The 11891-nt window shown below is 56.7% G+C and overlaps 1 protein-coding gene across 1 annotated transcript in view; it reads right to left on the bottom strand.

The window, feature by feature from the left end:
- The window catches only part of LOC121855423, a gene marked incomplete in the record, with an annotated part of 222586 nt that overhangs the window by 103530 nt on the left and 107165 nt on the right, over positions 1-11891 (bottom strand).

The raw sequence follows: 11891 nt of genomic DNA, 5'->3' as shown, positions 1-11891 counted from the left end.
CACGCATTGCTCCACCATAACCCAGGCTCACCCCACTACGCCCAGTATCACCCACCATATCCTGTGTCACCCACCATACCTGCAGTCACCCACCACACCTCCAGACACCCACCATGCCCCAGTCACCCACCATGCCTCTGTGTCACCCACCATACCTCTGGTCACCCACCACACCTCTGCATCACCCACCATATCCAGCAGCCACCCACCATGCCCCACACCCACTATACCCCCAGGCTCACCCACCATGCCCCAGTGTCACCCACCATACCTGTGCTCACCCACCATACCTGCATCACCCACCATGCCCCAGGCTCACCCACCATACCTCTGTGTCACCCACCATTCTCCAGCACACCCACCACGCCCCCAGGTCACCCACCATACCCTCCAGGTCACCCACCATGCCTCCACCCACCATGCCCCAGACACCCACTAACCTCCTGTGTCACCCACCATGCCTCCCCAGATCACCCACCATGCCCCAGGCTCACCCACCATGCCCTCCAGACCACCCACCACACTCCAGACACCCACCATGCCCCAGGTCACCCACCACCTCCGGCTCACCCACCACCTGCGTCACCCACCATGCCCCAGCCACCCACCATGCCCTGTATCACCCACCATGCCCCCAGATCACCCACCATGCCCTGTGTCACCCACACCCAGGCCCACCCACCATGCCCCACACCCACCATGCCCCAGTCACCCACCATGCCCTCTGCACACCCACCCATGCCCCAGTCACCCACCACAGCCTCTGTGCTCACCCACCATACCTGTCCCACCCACCATGCCCTCCAGACCACCCACCATGCCCTGTGTCACCCACCATGCCCCCAGATCACCCCACTCATGCCCTGCATCACACCCACCATGCCCCAGACACCCACCATGCCTCCTGCACCACCCACCATGCCTGTGTCACCCACCACCTTGTCACCCACCATGCCCTGCATCACCCACCATGCCTCCTTGCACCCACCATGCCTCCATCACCCACCATGCCCCCAGGCCTCACCCACACCCTCCACAGGCTCACCCACCATGCCCCAGACACCCACCATGCCCCAGGCTCACCCACACCATGCCCCAGACCCACCATGCCCCCCAGACCACCCACCATGCCTCCAGACACCCACTGGCCCCAGGTCACCCACTACACCCAGGCTCACCCACCATGCCCCAGACCACCCACCATGCCCAGACCCACCATGACCCCAGACTCACCCACCATGCCCCAGGTCACCCACCATGCCTCCAGATCATCTCAAAACCCCAGGCTCACCCACCCTGTGTCACCCACCATGCCCCAGGTCACCCACCATGCCCCAGACCACCCACCATGCCTCCAGACACCCACCATGCCTCCAGACACCCACCATGCCTGTACTCCACACCATGCCCCCAGGCTCACCCACACTCTGGCCACCCACCATGCCTCTGTATCACCCACCATGCCCCCAGATCACCCACCATGCCCTCTGCATCACCCACCATGCCCTGCATCACCCACCATGCTCACCCACCATACCTCCACCCACCACGCCCACCCACCATGCCCCTGCACACCCACCATGCCCCAGACTCACCCACCATGCCCCATCACCCCACTACGCCCCACCCACCCACATCACCCACCATGCCTCTGCACCAAATATACTGTGTCACCCACCATGCCTCTGTGTCACCCACCATACCTCTGTCACCCACCATACCTGCATCACCCACTATCACCTCCAGGTCACCCACATGCCTCCAGTCACCCACCACACCTCCAGGCACCCACCACACCCAGTGTCACCCACCATGCCCAACACCCACCAGCACTCCACACCCACCATAGCCCACACCCACCATGCCTCCAGACCACCCACCGCTCCATCACCCACATCACCCACCATGCCTGCACCACCAATCTGCGTCACCCACCATGCCCCACCCACTTATATCCCCAGGTGCTCACCCACCATGCCTGTGCTCACCCACCATATCCCCAGCTCACCCACCATGCCCCAGATCACCCACCATGCCCCGTGTCACACCATGCCCCCAGACACCCACCATGCCTGACACCCACCATGCCCCCACCACCATGCCCCATCACCCACTATACCTCCAGCTCACCCACCATGCCCTTACACCACCACACCTGGTGTCACCCACCATGCCCCAGATCACCCACTACCATGCCTCCACCCATGCATCACCCACTGTGTCACCCCCCATTCCAGACCACCACACCCAGGCTCACCCACCCATGCCCCACTTCACCCACCATGCCCCTGCACACCACACCCCAGCACCCACCATGCCCACCCACCATGCCTCCAGACACCCACCATGCCCCAGGTCCACCCACCATATCCTGTGCCCACCCACCATGCCCCAGGTCACCCACCACACCTCCAGGTCACCCACCATGCCTCCACCCACCATACCTCCAGGCTCACACCATGCCTCTGTACCACCCACCAGATCACCAATGCCTCTGATCACCACCACACCTCCAGGCTCACCCACCATGCCTCTGCATCACCCACAACTCTGTGTCACCCACATGCCCCAGACACCCACACTATACCCCCAGCCACCCACCATGCCTCCAGCACCCACCATATCCTGTGTCACCCACCATGCCCCCACCACCACACCTCCAGCCACCCACCATGCCCTCTGCACCCACCATGCCCCTCACCCACCACACTCTGTGTCACCCACCATGCCCCAGACTCACCCACCATGCCCCTGTGTCACCCACCATTCTCCACCCACTCACACCTCCAGATCACCCACCATGCCCTCCAGTCACCCACCATGCCTGTTGCACCCACCATGCCTCCAGGCCCACCCACCACACCTCTGTGCCACCCACTACACCTCTGTGTCACCCACCATGCCTCTGATCACCCACCATGCCTCTGTCACCCACCATGCCTCTGCATCACCCACCATATCCTGCATCACCCACCATGCCTCTGTGCCACCCACTATACCTCTGTGTCACCCACTATACCTCTGTGTCACCCACTATACCTGTGTCACCCACCATGCCCCAGATCACCCACCATGCCTCCAGGTCACCCACCATACCTCCAGGTCACCCACTATACCTCTGTGTCACCCACCATGCCTCCAGATCACCCACCATACCTCTGTGTCACCCACCATGCCTCCTGTAACCATCCTCTCACCCCACACACCTCCAGACCCACCATGCCCAGACCCACCACACCTCCAGACACCCACCATGCCCAGGTCACCCACCATGCCCCCAGGTCACCCACCACACCCCAGGTCCCCACCACACCTCCAGACCCACCCACCACACTCTCCAGGCTCACTCACACCTGTGTCACCCACCATGCTCCCAGATCACCCACCATCTCCAGGTCACCCACCACACCTCCAGGCTCACCCACCACACTCCCAGGCTCACCCACCACACCTCCCAGTGCTCACCCACGACACCTGTGCCCACCCACCATACCCCTGTGTCACCCACCACAGACCACCCACCATGCCCATCACCCACCATGCCTCCCCCAGGTCACCCACCACACCCAGACACCCACTATACCCCAGGCCACCCACCATGCCCCAGACCCACCATGCCCCAGACACCCACCATGCCCTGCACACCCCACCCCATGCCCCACCCACCATGCCCCACACACCATTCTCCAGCTCACCCACCACACCTGGTGTCACCCACCACACCTCCAGGTCACCCACCACACCTCCAGGCTCCCACCCACGACACCTGTGCTCACCCACCATGCCCCAGATCACCCCACCATGCCTCCAGCTCACCCAACTACACCTCCAGCTCACCCACTACACCCAGGTCAACCTACCATCTCCAGGTCACCCACTTGCACACCCACATGCCCTCCAGACTCCACCCACCCATCCCCAGTGTCCCCACTATGCCCTGTGCTCACCCACCATGCCCCAGACACCCACCATGCCCCCACCCACCATGCCCCAGGTCACCCACCATGCCCCACCCACCATGCCCCAGCACCCACTACACTCAGACTCCCACGCCCTCCCAGACCACCCACCATGCCCCTGCAGACCACCCACCATGCCTCCAGACCACCCACCATGCCCTGTCACCCACTACACCCCAGGACACCCACCATGCCTCCAGACCACCCACCATGCTCCCCCAGACCACCCACCATGCCTCCAGGTCACCCACCATACCTCCAGACACCCACCATGCCCCCAGACACTCACCATGCCTGCAGGTCACCACTACACCAGCCCAGGCCACCCACCATGCCCTGTGCTCCACCAACTCTGTGCCCACACCTCCCAGACACCCACCATACCTCCCTGCATCACCCACCACACCCTGCACACCCACCATGCCCCAGGCATCACCCACCACACCTTGCAGACACCACCATGCCCTGCAGCTCACCCACTATACCTCTGTGTCACCCACCATGACTCCAGATCACCCACCATGCCCCAGGTCACCCACCACCCCCAGGGTCACCCACCACACCCCAGGTCACCCACCATGCCCCAGACACACCCACTACACCTCCAGACACCCACTACACCTGTGTCACCCACCATACCCCAGGCTCACCCACCATGCCCAGACACCCACCATGCCTCCAGGCCCACATAATCTCCAGGTCACCCACTACACCTCCCAGGTCACCCACCACACCTGTGTCCACCCACTGACACCTGCACACCCACCACACCTTGTGTCACCCACCATGTCCTGCACCCACCATGCCCCAGGCTCACCCACCATACCTCTGTCAACCAATTACACCTGTGCTCACCCACAATCTCTGCAGGTCACCCACCATACCTCTGTGTCACCCACATACCCCCCAGTCACCCACCATGCCTCTGCATCACCCACCATGCCTCCAGGTCACCCACCATACCTCTGCATCACCCACCATACCTGTGTCACCCACCATACCTCTGGTCACCCACCATGCCCCCAGACTCCACCCACCATGCCCTGTACACCCACCATGCTCCAGGTCACCCACTACCCCCAGGCTCACCCACTACACCTCTGCATCACCCACCATGCCCTAGCATCACCCACCATGCCCTCTGACTCACCCACCATGCCTCTGTGTCACCCACCACACTCCCAGGCCCACCACACCCCAGGTCACCTCACATGCCCCACCCACCATGCCTGTCACCCACCATGCCTCCAGACACCCACCTCATGCCCCAGACACCCACCATGCCTCTAGGTCACCCACCATACCTCTCCAGGTCACCCACCATACCTCTGTGTCACCCACTTACACCAGGCTCACCCACCATGCCTCCAGACCACCCACCATGCCCCCATCACACCCACCATCCTCCAGCTCACCCACTACACCTCTGTGTCACCCACCATGCCCTTGCATCACCCACTATACCTCTGTGTCACCCACCATGCCTCTGCATCACCCACCATGCCCTGTCACCCACTATGCCTCTGTATCACCCACCATGCCTCTGCATCACCCACCATACCTCCAGACTCACCCACCATGCCTCTGCATCACCCACCATGCCCCCTGCACCCACCATGCCCCTGCACCCACCATGCCCTGATCACCCACTACATCTCAGGTCACCCACCATGCCCCCTGCCACCCACCATGCCTGCACACCCACTCATACCCCAGGTCACCCACCATGCCCCACCCACTGCCTCAGGTCACCCACCATACCTCCAGGTCACCCACCATGCCCTCCAGGTCACCCACTATACCTCTGTGTCACCCAACATACTCCGCACTGCATCACCCACCATGCCCCCAGGCTCACCCACTACACCTGCATCACCCACCATGCCCTGCATCACCCACCATGCCTGTATCACCCACCATGCCCCCAGGCTCACCCACCATACCCTCTGCATCACCCACCATGCCTCTCAGACACCCACCATGCCCCCAGCTCACCCACTACACCTCTGTGTCACCCACTACACCCCAGGTACCCACCATGCCCCAGACACCCACACACCCCCAGGTCACCCACCATGCCCCCAGGTCACCCACCATGCCCCAGTCACCCACCATACCTGTGCTCACCCACCATGCCCCAGGCCACCATGCCTCTCAGGCTCACACCCACCATGCCCCAGACTCCACCCACTACATCTGTGCCCACCCACCATGCCTCCAGGCCACCCAACATCTCTGTGCTCACCCACCATGCCCCAGGTCACCCACCATGCCTGTGTCACCCACCATGCCCTGTAGCTCACCCACCATGCCTCCAGGTCACCCACACCATGCCCAGGCTCACCCACCATGCCCCAGGTCACCCACCATGCCTCCAGGGTCACCCACCATGCCCCAGGTCACCCACCATGCCCTGAGCCCACCCCACCATGCCCCACTGTCCCACGCCCCATCACACCATATCCTCTGTGTCACCCACCATGCCCCTGCACACCCACCATGCCCCACCCACCACACCTCAGGCTCACCCACCACACCTCCAGGCTCACCCACCATGCCCTCCCACCCACCATACCCCAGGCTCACCCACCATACCTCTGTGTCACCCACCATGCCCTGTGTCACCCACCATACCCCAGGCCCACCCACCACAGCTCCTGTGTCACCCACCATGCCTCCAGGCCACCCACCATGCCCCACACCATCACCCAGGCTCACCCACCATAACACCCAGTCACCCACCATGCCCACACCCACCATCATGCCCAGGTCACCCACTATGCCCCTGTGTCACCCACCATGTCCTGTGTCACCCACCATGCCCCTGTGTCACCCACCATGCCCCCAGGTCACCCACACCTCCAGGTCACCCACCATGCCCTGTGTCACCCACCATGCCTTGCCACTCCACCACCCAGGCCACCCACCAACCCTGTCCCACCCACTCCCCAGGCTCACCCACTGCCCCAAGTCACCCACACGTACACCCACCATGCCCCAACACCCACTAACCCCACACCCACCATACACCCTAGTCACCCACCATGCCCTGTCAAACACCACCCTGTCAACTCACACCTGTGTCACCCACCATGCCCTGTGTCACCCACCACGCCTGTGTCACCCATACACACCTGTGTCAACACCACCTCTGTGTCACCCACCATACCTCCAGGTCACCCACCATGCCTCCTGTGTCACCCACCATGCCTCCCCAAGCACCCACCATACACCTGTACCCACCATAACTCAGTCACCCACTGCCTGTGTCACCACACCTCCTGTGTCACCATCACCCACCATACCAGTGTCACCACCACCCCTGTGTCACCCACTACACCTGTGACCCACACCCCTGGTGTCACCCACCATACTCTGTATCACCCACCATGCCCCATACGCCCACCATGCCCCTGTGTCACCCACCATGCCCCAAAGTCACCCACTAACTGTGTCACCCAATAACCTGGCCACCCACCATGTCCCTGTGTCACCCACCTGTCACCCACACCTGTGTCACCCACCACACCTGTACACCCACCATGCCCCTGGTCACCCACTACACCTGTGTCACCCACCATGCCCCAGTCACCCACATCCCTGTCACGCCACACCTGACACCCACCACACCTCCAGTCACCTACTACACCATACCCACTACACCTCTGTACACCCACCATACCCAGGCCACCACCATGCCTCTGTGTCACCAACCATCCTGTGCAAATACCCACCATGCCCCTGTGTCACCCACCACACCTCAGCACCCACCATCCTCCACACCCACCACACCCCACACCCACCATACCTGTGCCACCCACCATAACCTGTCACCCACTACATCTCTGTACACCACCATACCCAGTCACCACCACACCCAGTCACCCACCATACCCTCCGTGTCACCCACCACACCTCCAGCACCCACCATGCCTCCTGTGTCACCCACCATACCTCTGTGTCACCCACCATACCTCCGTCCACCCACCACCTGTGTCACCCACCACACCTGTGTCACCCACTACACCTGTGTCACCCACCATGCCCCACACCACTCATGCCCTCCAAGTCACCCACCATGCCCTGTGCTCACCCACCATGCCCCTGTGTCACCCACCATACCTGAGTCACCCACCATGCCCTGTGCTCACCCTACCATGCCCTGTGTCACCCACCAGACCCTGTCACCCACCACACCCCTGTCACCCACCACAGCCCTGTGTCACCCACCATGCCCTGTGTCACCCACCATACCTCCAGGTCACCCACCACACTGTGTCACCCACCATGCCTCTGTGTCACCCACTACACCTGTGCCACCCACCCATGCCCTGTGTCACCCACCATGCCCTCTGTGCCACCCACCATGCCCCAGTGCTCACCCACCATACCTCTGTGCCACCCACTGCCCCTGTGTCACCCACCATGCCCCAGTCACCCACCATGCCTCTGTCCACCCACCACACCTGTGCCACCCACCATGCCCTGTGCTCACCCACACCACACCCTGTGCCACCCACCACACCTCTGTACACCCACCATGCCTCCTGTGTCACCCACCATACCCTCCAGCCACCCACCATGCCCTGTGTCACCCACCATGCCCCAGGTCACCCACATGCCCCTGTGTCACCCACCACACCCCCCAGCACCCACCATGCCCTGTGCCACCCACCATGCCCCCTCTGTGTCACCCACCACACCTGCCACCCACCATACCTCCTGTGCCACCCACCATGCCCCCCAGCCACCCACCATGCCTCCAGTACCACCCACCATGCCCTGTGTCACCCACTATACGTCTGTGTCACCCACCATGCCCCGGTGTCACCCACCATACCTGTGTCAACTACCATACATGTGTCACCCACCATGCCCCAGGTCACCTGTCAGACCTGTCACCCACCATGCCTCTGTGTCACCCACATACATCTGTGTCACCCACCATGCCTGTACACCCAACATTCCTCTGTGTCACCCACCATACCTCAGGTCACCACCATGCCTCCCTGTCACCCACCATGCCTCTGTGTCACCCAACATTCCTTTGTGTCACCTACCATACCTGTGTCATCTACCATTCCTCTGTGTCATCTACCATACCTCTGTGTCACCAATCATACCTCTGTGTCACCTACCATGCCTCTGTGTCACCTAACATTCCTTTGTGTCACCTACCATACCTGTGTCACCTACCATGCCTCTGTGTTACCTACCATACCACTGTGTCACCTACCATACCTCTGTGTCACCTACCATACCTGTGTCACCTACCATACCTGTGTGTCACCTACCATACCTGTGTCACCTACCATACCTGTGTCACTTACCATACCTCTGTGTCACCTACCATACCTCTGTGTCACCTACCATACCTCTGTGTCACCTACAATCATGCTTCATTTTTCACCTGCAGTGCTGGTATGTGTTACTTTTTACATTTAGTGATTACATGTACACATATATGGGTCAATAATTTTTTTATTGTTCCATTTTTGTTGGAGGGGAAATTCTATCGATAAGTCAGAATTTGAGATAACTCAGCAAGACCAGAGCCCCATATGTGCCGAGTTATCGAGGGTTAACTGTACAGTGACCCCTCGTTTAACGAACACCTCGGTTAACGTAATTTCGATTAACGAACTGCCTTCCATAAGGATCTTCAATTCGGTTAACGAAAAAAAATTCGGTTAACGAAGTTCTTACGAACCGACCTCAACATGTTTTCGCTTGCACTGACCGGGCAACCAGCTTTAGTATCAGTCTGCCAATACATTAATCGGTTCTAGGGCTTAAATTCCTTACTATTTTAGTAAATATCAAGAAGTTTATACTATTCAATAATTTTAAAAGTTTAATATTCAATTTTTTTGTCATTTTAACAATTATTGAACATAACTGAAGGTAAAGTGACTAGTTTAATGCGCGGCATCCAGCCTCTTAACACAGCAAACAGGAGTTAGTCTCTCTCTGTTTTCACTGGAGGTAACATCTTGCTTGAGACTCTCTTCAACTAAATGCTTTTTTTCTGTGTTTCCAAGCAAATTATTGGTCATTTTGAAATATATTTTACATATTGACAATATATAATGCAGTGCAGTGTTGATTTAAAGAAAATAATCTTGAATTACACCAAGAGAGCTAAAATTTTATGGGTGAAATGGCACCATGGGGTGACTTCTCTTCCACCCCAATGCCTTCTCTTCTTTCTTCTCCTCCACCCCCATTCCAAATCCCATCATCATCATCATCATCATCATCATCATCATCATCATCATCCAGGAGCCTTCTACATACACACCTCAAAGTAAGTGAACTTTTCTACCATTTTTGTTGAATTTAGGAAATTTTCGGTGAGCTGGAACCAATTACCCAAAAACCCATTGAAACAATGGTTTCGGTTAACAAACTTTTCGGTTAACGAACGACCTTCTGGAACGGATTGAGTTCGTTAACGGAGGGGTCACTGTATATTGGTAACATGGAAGTGCATTCTTTCAGCATGTTTTCTTTATCATTTAAGAAAATATTATAAAACACGGAATAAAATCAGAACCAGTTTTTCAATTGCAATCAAACCATGAGAATACTTAAATATTTTGGTAACTTCAGGTTTTGGTGAACCAAAGGTTCATAACAAGGGACAGACTGTAATTATAAGCCAGTCACATTATTTAGCACTAATTTCATTAAGACTTCATTAATTAGACACTGCTATACAGGAGTTCACATTCATAAATGCTGTTAGAAACTGTTTGTCTCATTCAACACTAACGTTGCCACATGTATGGAATCACCACGAATTGGTGGAACAGTAATCTTGCAGGCAGTTATACATCTTACTGCCACATCAAAAAAATCATCATCATATCTTCATAGCCTATCATGAATCATACAATTACATTTCAAAATTATCATCAAAAGAAACTACAAAACCTGTAATATGAAAAATTTGGATTGATAACTCTTAATATACATACAGCACTTACTACTGTACACTCCAGCAGTGCCGGATTTCGACCTGTGGAGGCCCATGGGCAGCCTCTTTGTGGAGGCCCCCCTCTTTATAACTACCCAAGAGGGTGGGGTGGCGAGTGAAGCGAGCCTAAACATCTGGGAGTTCCGAGGGGCACTGTAAGCCCCCGGGGAAAATTTTGAAATTTGAACACTTCTTTTGGAGAATTTTGAAGCCATATGCAGTTATATTGAGGAAATTAGAACATTGAGAAATTTTTAATCAACTGTATATTTATTGATAGTGTACAAATTCCCAACACACGCACACACACAAAAGTGAGACATGACTGGAGTCATTCATGTGGTTTTAAGTCGACCAGCACCTGATATAGCTACTACGGCACATGTCAACAATTTTCAAGAGACTTTACAGAAAAGAATATATTATTAGTTATTACAGAGAGATGATTCTTTGCATTATTCATGAATTTCAAGGAGTAGCAAGCCTAATTTCTATCACGATTCTTGCTGAACATAGTTTTACGTGATGGAATAGATAAACATGAATTTTAATGAATGAAAATAAAAATAGTCCAAATGAATGAAGAAATAAATAAAATATTGTAATATGTGGAGGCCCCTGGGCAGCTGCCCACTTTGCCCACTCCTGAACCCGGCCCTGCACTCCAGTCTTCTATAACTCTCAGTAACTAATACTCTGAATACAAAAAAGTACTTCTTGACATGAAGAAAGTGTAATCCAAAAGGCAATGTAAGCATATACTGTACATCATAGTATCATTATCAACTTTTTTATGGCCATTTTCCACACCTGTGTGGATTTACCATTAATTACTTTATGGCAGCCGTTGGGTAAAACCAGAGGGGAATTCTCCCTCCCCCACACTAACCACCACAAATTCAGGGCACCAGCCCTGAAAAGACTGTGCATGGGCACACCTCTGGTGACCCATT

This window comes from Homarus americanus, unplaced genomic scaffold, assembly GCF_018991925.1.
Source record: "Homarus americanus isolate GMGI-L3 unplaced genomic scaffold, GMGI_Hamer_2.0 scaffold51859, whole genome shotgun sequence".
NCBI lineage: Eukaryota > Metazoa > Arthropoda > Malacostraca > Decapoda > Nephropidae > Homarus > Homarus americanus.
Note: the sequence above shows the minus strand (reverse complement) of the source record. Positions and strands in the feature narration are given on the sequence as shown.